General features: G+C 32.4%; 1 long non-coding RNA gene across 1 annotated transcript; it reads right to left on the bottom strand.

Moving 5' to 3' along the window:
* Window positions 1-7689: 7689 nt before the first annotated feature.
* Window positions 7690-8413, bottom strand: LOC131874751 (uncharacterized). Its single transcript, XR_009372131.1, has 2 exons — window positions 8222-8413; window positions 7690-8124 (listed from the first exon to the last, which is right to left on the bottom strand). It is a non-coding gene; the product is annotated as an uncharacterized LOC131874751 (long non-coding RNA).
* Between the last annotated feature and the right edge of the window lie 2050 nt (window positions 8414-10463).

Here is a 10463-nt window from a genome sequence, read left to right as displayed (position 1 = left end):
TAAGGATGAAGGAAATTTTGTGGCTATATAAATCAAGAATAAAATGGTTAAAGGATAATGACCATGACACTAATTTTTATCACATTTCCATTAAAAGGTAATGTAATAAGGCAATTTGACTACAATTATCTTATAGTTTAGTAATCAAGGATAATGAGGCAATTCAATAAGGGAATTTTTTTTTGAAGATATGCTAAGTACAATTTTGCCTTGGAATTTGGACTCTTAGGAGGCCCTCCTCAATAACATTCTAACTTTCATTATTAATGCTATGAGTGAGGAATTATTGTCCCATTTATCAATGGATGAGATTAAGTTATTTATCTTTTCATTGGGTGCAAGGAAGACATCTGATTTGAATGAATTCCATGCATTTTTTTTTCAAAAGTTTTGGGATGTGGTTGGTGAAGATGTTTGGAGAGCAACTAAGGAGTGTAGAAGCCAAAGAGCTATGTTGAATTCTTGGAAATCCACTTACATTCCCTTTATCGCCAAGTGTAAGAATCCTAAATATTTTGGTGACTACAAATTTATCACTCTTTGTAATGTGGTGTACAAAATTATTTTGAAGGCAATGGCAAATAGACTTAAAAATATACTTGAAGATAATTATTATCTTTGAGGAGAAGACTGGATTTTTTAAAGCTGGGAAAATTATGAATGATATAGTTATTGCACATGAAACGATCCATTCTATTAAGACAAAAAGGAAGGGTGGTGTGGTGATCAAACTTGATATGAACAATGAGTAAGACAAGGTTTCTTAGAAATTTCTTATTAAAATTATACATAGATTGGGTTCAATGATGTTTGGTGTAATTGGGTTTACATTTTTATTACCTTAGTTTCATATGCGGTTCTCATCAATAGCGTTGCTACATTTTTTTTCAATGCCCCAAGAGGTCTTAGGTAGGGAGACCTTCTCTCTCCTTTCTTGTTTCTCATTGTTGTAGAAGTTTTAGTTAGGAGTATAAAAATAGAAATCAAAGAAGGGGATGTCATGGGATTATAGGTTTCAAGAGGAGTATGTAACATTTCACATTTGCAATTTCTAGATGATATATTACTTTTTGGGGAGGCCACAATTAGAGAGGTAACAAATATCAAAGAGTTTGGATTTAGTATGTGTTGGTGGTCAGTAATTGGTTGGAAAGGTTGGAAATTCAAAGAATCCTTAGTTTTGAATTGGATAGGTTGCCCAATAAATATTTGGGTATACCCCTTCTAGACAAGAGATCTTTAGAAACTAAGTAAAGAAATGATATTGATCAAGTTCAAGGGAAGATGACTTCATCAAAGAGAAGTTGGTTAAGGTTGGCTTGTAGGATATCACTTATTAAGGCTTATCTAGCTAGTGTTCCAATTTACATGTTGCTCTTTTGAATTCCCAATAAGATGATGAAAAATATTGAACCTAAAAAACACATTTTTACTTGGATTGGTGTTGAAAGATTATAAATATACTCTTGTAAATTGGGAGGATATTTTTGTGCCCTAAATCTAGGGGAGGTTTAGATTTTATGAATTGCAAGGATGTTTACAAGGCATTTGGGGTTAAGATGGCCTTACATACTTATGAAGGTGGTGTTGGAGTAGAATCATTCATGATAAGTATCTTTAAAATGAGCCCAATAATATTTTCAAATGTCCCCATATTCTTTCTAAGGGTTCAAGTGTATGAAATTTTATCAAATGTTGTAGTTTGATCAATATTTTCGATATATAATAGAGGTTGGGCACTGATGAGGATGATAGTTAGCTAGAAGATAAGGCCTTGAAGAATTATGGTAACATTTGTCCTTTGATCTCCCATTTCAAAAATGTAGAGGGGAAAATGATTAGGGATTATAATGTTGGAGATCAAAAGCAGAGGAGATGAAAGAATTTTTTATAAGTCTATATTCTAGACACCAAACCAAACACAAGTATAATTATACCAATGACCATATATACCACATTTCATAAAGTAGCACCCAACAATTAAATTGTGAACCATCTTTCCTAAGGGATAATATGTAAGTGCCCATATTTGAATGGTCCTATATGTAGAATCCAATAATGACTGAAGTTCCATTAGATAATCCTATCCATGGCATAGAATATAAAAATTGTTATAATCAACTAACTTCTCCACTGTAAGATGTCATGTGCATATCTCCAATCTTTAAGCGTTGCTCGTGTCCCCTATGTTTTCTATGTTTCTTATTTAAGAAAAAAAGCTTATTTTTAACCCATAGCTACAATAATTGCAACATTTCATCATGTTGAACAAAATCTCACCCTAATAATTTTTCAAAAGTCATGTTACATGTGTCATGCATTGAAATATTTCTTTTTCTATTATGTAATTACAAAATTTTCTTAAGATATTTGAGATTTCAGCACGACAAACAATAAATTTATAATCCAACTAATTCATGTGAAAGTAGTGGATACGTCTATCTTATTTATGCATGTGATTTTGTCATAACATTGAGTTTCTCTTTAATTTCTCATCCAAATAAACTCTAGTTAAATCCAAACTACAATCATAAATTTTAAAAATATATACTTTCTATGTATATACCTTTGTTTTGATTATTAAGGATTCTTGAATTTTGGAGTGTTTCCTATATTAACCACTATAAATTCATCATTTGAGACCAAAATTCATTTCTTAAGAGCCTATATATTGCTTTTCAACCACCGTTGTTTCTAGTAACCATTTCATTATTTGCATCCTTTATCTAGTCTATAAACCCTAGCAAATCTTGCCTTGGGGATTTACCCTCAATAGACGATAATAGGAATGGGAAAGAAGTTACCAAAGTATGAGAACTTATAACACTACCAACATCAACTCTATTCTAGATTTGTAGCATTTTTAGATCAAAGTGTGAAAGTTCTAGTGTTTCCATAGATTAAACTAGTTTTAGTTGTGTTCATAAAATATTGTTTGATGTAATTTAGATTTAATTTATAATATAAAAAACATTACTTGTTGTAATTGCTCGAAAATATTCTTAATCACTTATATATTGGAAGCTTCTCTCAAGAAATCAAAGACCTAATGATAGGAAGAAACACAAAGAACATATATAAATCCTTGGAGAATCTTCTCATAGTTACTTTTTCAAGAACCCTATGAAAAAACAAAGGTAAGCTCGAGGGAGGCACTTAGTTTCTTAGTGGATGTAGTTTACCTCATAACAAAATTTAACAAACACTTCTAATTAATAAACAAAACTTCACAACATGAATTCAAATAATATTACTTTATCATTTCCCAATGTATTGAATGCCTAAAAGCTTGTATTAGAAAAATAGTTTATTCTACTATTGAAAGAGAATTTAGTGAGCTATGAATTTTATTGTTGTTATTAAATCAAAGAAAGGAATGCTTTAATTTCTTGTTTTCTATATTTGTTTTCCAGATTTTAAAAAGAAAAAAAGAAAAAGAAAAGAAACTTTGTTTTCTAGCTATTTAGGTTTTGATTGTATTGTTTAATTATATTAATAGAATAAGAGAAATCTTATTAATTTAACGTAATTATTAAATTATTATTATTGATCAAATTAGTTTGTCAAATCAAGTAATTTATTTATTAAATAGAAAGCCCCCAAAAGAAAGTTAGTTACATTGAATTAGATTTATTCATTTATCACAATTAGAACATAAAAGAACAACAATAAAAAACCAAGAAACCAATTCAACAAACAACCACTCAAATACTTGACAAAATCCTTCAACAAACTTAGCCAATCATTTAAACAAATTATTGAATACACACACAATGATCACAAATAATTCAATCCAATGGAGCAAGCATTGACATTCATCTAAATTGACTAGTACAGTAGCCTTAACAAACCATTTTTATTTGATCCCACCTAAGTCACAAAGTGAAGACTTCTTTGATCAATGAGATCTTGGGAGAGGTCGGAGAAATCTTGGGAGAGCCCCCAATTGATCCAACTCTAAAGTAATACGTTGTCACATGTATGCATATTGAGGATTTTTTAATAACCAAAATGTTACCCAAAATATGAATTTAGTATTAGAAAGATATGGGAATTTTTTTTGTGATATGAGCAAGTATTATAGGTTGGAAGACATGCACATAAGGGGGTGAAGTGTTTATAAGTATTATTCCAATTTCTCTCCAAATTAATTTGTGCAAATCAATCGGAAGTCATCGTGTTAGTCTTGCCAAGGTTATGAAGCTCTCTCTTTTTTATAGCATGTAGTCTTTATTTTGTCATTGCCTCATAATCCTAGAGGTGATTATGTAATTCCAACTTTAATATAGTTAACAAAGAAAACAATGGTCACACTAAGGCCACTTAGATTCAATATAATCCTACACAAGTTTCCTAAAATCAATTATAGGACAACTTTGGTAAATTACACAAACCTACCCAAAAATAATCACACCAAGTATCACTAAAATCCTTTCAATATAACTTGATTAATATGTACATACTATAATTAAGATGTGTTATTAGAGGGATTCACTATTGGACCTATAGCGGCAAGAGTTTGGGGATTGAGATGTATAAATGTTTTCAAATAAAAGTTTTATGTTATAACTCATCTAAGCTTTCAACAATAAAGCTTTAATGCATGAAATCACAACCAAAATGGTTTTCTAATTATATGTAGGCACATGGGTGGTGCCCTTGGTTGATAGGGCAAGCAAAATAAAGGAATATAAAAGCAAAGATAGGTACATAGGATAACAAATAAAAATGGAGAAATTTTTAAGTATGCTTGTGTATGCAAGAGGGGTAGAAATGAAATTAGAGGCTTTATTACTACCGTACAAATGCATGTGCTATACCATTGGTCTATAAATTGAATCCCTCTAGGTAGAGGCTCCATATATTCCTTGTACTCCCAATCTTGAATATGTAGTTATTCTAGAAAACATTTATTGTCCACTTACAAGCATAACCTTTGGGCAAATCCCAAGGACCCCATTGTCTACTTGAACAACAACCTTATCACTACTCAATCGCCTTCTCTTACCCATTACAAAAAAAATAAAAATAAATACAATCACCCCTTCTCTCAACCAACTTTTGCCACATCAATAAAGTTGACTGCCAACATACTTGGACAACATGAACATTCATGTGCACCCTTTTGGTGTATATAGTGTTGAGATTTCAACAATGTATTATTAAAATATTGACAACGTAGGTCAACAAATATTTGTTAGGATATGTATGTATAGCCAAGTGAAGTCAACAACTTCATAGTTAAACTATCCTAACATGCTTAGGAAAAATGATTCTACAGGTAAGGAGCAATGTGATAATCTCTTGAGCTAATTGCAAAAGGAAACTAGAATTGTACGCAAGCCCCATAACATTCCTTATTGAACTTCAAGCTACACTTGGCACAATCTATGCAACCCCTAAGCATATTGCAACACAAGAAGATATAGTAAGGGGCTACAAAGGGCATACACTACAACAAGTACTTATTTGATGATTTCCCTTATTCACCCAAAGAGTAACTTGAAGGTTGTAAGACCTTTGAGCCAACCAAATGGTTATGCACACTAGGAATCTTCCAATGGAATTCAAGACTATGGGAAGGTGTGATTTATTTTTAGTGCTAGGTGCATGTGCAAGGCCAAGCCTAGCTATATTGTATTGAGATTTCGACAACATTGCCAATTTGTTGTGAGGACAACCATAGTTAGTTGTGGATCATTCAATCCTAGAGGTCAATTGTTTGACCCTTAAGGAAGAGCTCAACAAGATTTAGGAACTCAATCACTTAATTTTGAAAACTTAACAAAGTAGAATGCCAAATTATTTGTTAGAATAAATTGTTATAGCTAGGTTGAGCCAACAAATTGAAAATTTGTTGTTAGGCCTTCCAAAAAGATAATTAGAGGTAATTGACTACATTGTTAAGTTAAACACATAAAATCTAACTATGCAAGCAAACCTAAATTTGAAAGCAATAGTTAAAATTGAACTCGTTAACTCCTATAAACTTGTAAGTACTAAACAAACTAAGACTAAACCAGTTTAGAATTTCACTCTACATGACAAGAGGTGGTCAAATGGTAAGCTTGCTAATACCAAATACCAAATGCCTGCAATTGTCCACTTATTGGATTGATAGAAGATATTAAGAAACAAACCTCAAACTTCTAAAGATCCTATAAACTTGTAAGTATGAAACAAAGTAAGACTAAACCATTTTAAAATTTCACACAACATGATAACAAATGATAACAAGTGATAAGCTTGCTAATATCAAATACCTACAATTATCTACTTATTGAGTGAAGATATTAAGAAACAAATCTCAATCCTCTAAACATCACGAAACAATATTTAAAGAAAACTTTGTTGATTGACTATTCATAACATGATTATGCATGAGAGATTCAACTGATTTTGCCTTCTGCTTTACTGTTAATAGTCAAATACATTGAAAGTTTGAATTGGCATGTTTAACAGTTCAGTTATTCTTCAACATCCACCATTATCTCAAAACTTTAGTGCTCCCATGCTCTACTTTGTCACAGTAACATCAATTCATGTCTCCTCCATCACTAACCAGATAGATCCTTTACCTTCATCCAAACCTTCCCTACGGATTAAAGATGGTAAATATAATATAACAGCTCCCTGACAACACAAAGCTAATGTATATTCGATATGTACAGAAATGGCTCACTGTGTTTTATTTTTGCATTCCATCACAGGGGTATCATGGTATGTGCTGAATCAATGTGTTTCATTGGTTTCCATTGTAATTATCATATTGTTTCGTTCTTTCCCAAGAAAATTTATAGGATGCAATTGAAACTTCACAATATTGCCGTTCATTTATATCTAAACAATCTCTGTTGTTGTCAAAGCATTTCATAAATGTCTACATGCATTAAATTATACTTTTACCACCACTTTGCATTACTTGGCAATATCCCAATGATTATATTTTTAAGTTCTGTACACACTTCATAAACGTCTTAAACAACTCTTGCACCATCGGTATTGTTAAAAAATCCTTAAACTGTCCCTGCAACAAAATTTCCCATTTAATATTCAGCCACCCAAATGGAACAATGAATTAGTGTTCTTAGCATAGAATCAATCACTTAAAATATGGAAGTGCAATCTGTGTTCTGGAAGTCGAACAGAATATGGAAGTGCAATCTGTAGTCTGGAAGTTTTTAATCTGTCATATATAATGTTTTATAAGTTCAGTGGGAAAAGTGTATCAGCAGTCGTTATAGCTAATTTCGTGCATATACAGATCTTAAAAAGTACATCAGATTTCGACGATTGTTTTGGTTATCATTTTTTTTTTTAAATTAATAATTAAAAGGTTAAATGAACAAGAAGTTAATGGTAATTGAATCTCTGTTAGTGACAATTTCTAAGCCAAATTAACAGAACCCCATTGATATGATCAGACATATTTTAAGTTGGATGTTTTCCAATGATAGCCTAGCTGTAGCTGTGTTGTTGAACAGCTTTTGTAGCATTGTCCTTTTTTTTGGTTCCATATCTTTTTTTTAATTGTTGGTTGTGTTGTTCATGGTCAGCTTTTATTTTGCTTACGTTTTGTAGTAGTTGTAAAAAATATTAAAAACCTGTTAAAACCTATTTACCCATTATCTCTTCTTTTTCTCCAATTCTCTTTAAACTGCCATTCTTTTCTATGTAAACTTTGTTCAATTGAAGAAAATAACCATTTCTATATGTCAATCAATGTCATTGCCACATTTCAAATCCACAGAAATGATAATTCTGACTATTTCAACCTTTTTTCATCTGCCTCAGAGGTCTATTAATGAACAATCACATCACCAGGTGTTCATACCAACCTTCAGAAAATGAGAAAGCTGCTTAAAATGAAACCCTACTTTATTGAAAAGACTTTTATCTCAGCAAATTATGTGGCACAATGTAAACCCTAGACCCAAATTCATTGCCAAAATAATCTTCGCTGAAAGATTCTGGAATTCTCAGTGTTCACTGCTGTTGCTATCATTCACAATAGCCCTAGAAACGCCATTTTCTCGGCAGAAAACCTTCCAACGAATGATTTGGAACAGAATGTGAACAACAAAGAGGCATCTTTACATATATTCAAATCAGGTTGCTTCCAACCTTTATAAGCATTCAATCAGAAATTTATCAGACAGCCCACTTTTTGTTTCATAACTAGGTTAAAAAACGAAACACAAAATTGAAAATTTCTTCATACCCCAATAAAATTCAAGAAACACAGATTATACACAAGGTGGATTGACCAGAGAGGAGAACCATCAATACCCAATGCCTCCATTTTTCATCTGAATTAACAAAAGAATTCAAAACTTGCCTTAAGTCATTTGAAATCGCACATAAAAATACCCAATGCCTCCATTTTCCATTAAAATAAACAAAATAATTCGAAACTTGCCTTTAGGTCATTTGAAATCGCACATAAAGATACCCAAATCCTCAATGCTTGAGCTGCCTAAACTTTCCGTGTCAGTCCACCACCAAAGCCCACACAGAAGGTTAAAATAACCAAAAGAAAATGCTCAGAATTATGAAAGAAACCCACCTCTGTAATCGACTTCCATGATAAGGGTTTTGGTCGGATTCAAAGTGGGCACTCACATATAATCATCACATACCCAAAATCAATCACATCAATCACATCACAATTGAAAAAACTTCTAATCTTAGTAGTACAGAATGGATTAAAGCTATGGAAGCAATGAATACCTAGTTCTGGTAAATCAATGCCTATCGGGAAATCATTCACAATGTCATTTAGAAGACGACAGAGCAGAAATGGCCTTCAATTCCGGAGAAACATCATACCACAACAGGAATTTGACGGTACGAAAATGTTTTTAGGGGCCCATAGAGGATAAGATCATAGGTGCTTCAATCACCAAAACAGCTAGCAAAGTTCTAGTAATAGGGTTTTTATTGATTTGAAATAAAGAAAAGTCCATTTACATTAGCAAAGTTCTAGTAATAGGGTTTTTATTGATTTGAAATTTAAAAAGTCCATTTACACCATAAGAAATAAACACATTTTAAAAATTGGGTTATAATTAACATAGTTACCATAGTGGTGAAAAATGAATATTTTTCAATTTGGAGTTGGTATATTATTTTTCTTTTGGGGTTTTACTCATGATGGTAGTGGGTGAGTGGTTCCTTCGATTAGATTTGGCTATTTCGTCAAAGATAGCTGAAGATAAAGTGGAGGGCTAGACAATGTTGATGAGGAGTGATCCCTTCCTATCATCACCTTAGATCATGCTTATGTATGAGATTAATTGGATGACCAAGAGCCCCCTCTGCATGAGGGAGGACCTTGTGTCCCTTATTATTTTTCCTCAACATGTGTAATATATTCCCTAATTAATAGAAACTGTACCATATTTCCTAATTAACAAAAACTGGTGCTCCTATTCATCAAAAAAGAAGAATAGGTAAGAATTGATGGGTGTTATTTTTTTGGGTTATTTTTTACCATCTTATTAGTACTTGATGTTAGGCTAGTACTATTGCAATTGATTGCACCCAATTTTCAAGATTTTTAAGTTTTCAAACTACAAAAATTATTTTTCTTCAATCTAATTGGCTCAAATTATTTTTCTTCACCCTATTTCCTTCACGACTGCCTCTACTCTAAAACTCTGACCCTAATTTATTTATCCACAGTCGCTGCAAACTTTGCTTCTCTTGAATTAAACCTCGCATTTACCCTATTTATGAGCATGGCGTGTTAACCATTTGATAATGCATTCGCACGTTTCTTCAAAAGCCCTGTCAGAAACATTTAAACTCCACATACACAATCCAAATACTGATGTTATTTCATGCGTGTCAAGGGGTCACTCATCATTATTAATGCTACTTTCCCGATTTGTCACCGCTTTGAGCTTTTCTTTATGTGTTTTTATTGAGATTGTGAGGCTTCCCCCGTGCGAACTTTCACTTTAGTCGTTCCACTCACAGAGTCTCATATGAAATTGACATCATCCTGCTTGATATCACTCCTTCCAATCCCTCTCTCCAATCATTAACTTGTCATCTCCCCAAAAAGTGATGATTCCTGAAAGCCATCCATTTTCAAAATACCTTCCACATCAAAAGACAAGGCCCATTTGGATAAACTGTCCGTTGTTTGATTACCCGCCCTTCTAATATGACTGATTTTGAATTTTTCAAAAAGGTGGTTTCCATTGGACCTTTTCTAAGTTTCCCTTATTTCTCTTACTTGTTGATGTTGATCCATGTCTGATTTTGATTCCTGGCCATGCTTTTTGAATAATTCTGTCCATTAAAGAAAAGGGGTTGGATAATGAGAAGGATTGTGAAGCTGTTGATCCCACCACCTCTTCAATAGCTCTTTTGATTCTTGATAACAATCTTCTCTCATCCTCAATCTTGTCTTGAAATATTCTTCGGTTTCTTTCCTTCCAAATCTCCCAAACAAC

The sequence above is a fragment of the Cryptomeria japonica genome, chromosome 4, assembly GCF_030272615.1.
Source record: "Cryptomeria japonica chromosome 4, Sugi_1.0, whole genome shotgun sequence".
Lineage (NCBI taxonomy): Eukaryota > Viridiplantae > Streptophyta > Pinopsida > Cupressales > Cupressaceae > Cryptomeria > Cryptomeria japonica.
Note: the sequence above shows the minus strand (reverse complement) of the source record. Positions and strands in the feature narration are given on the sequence as shown.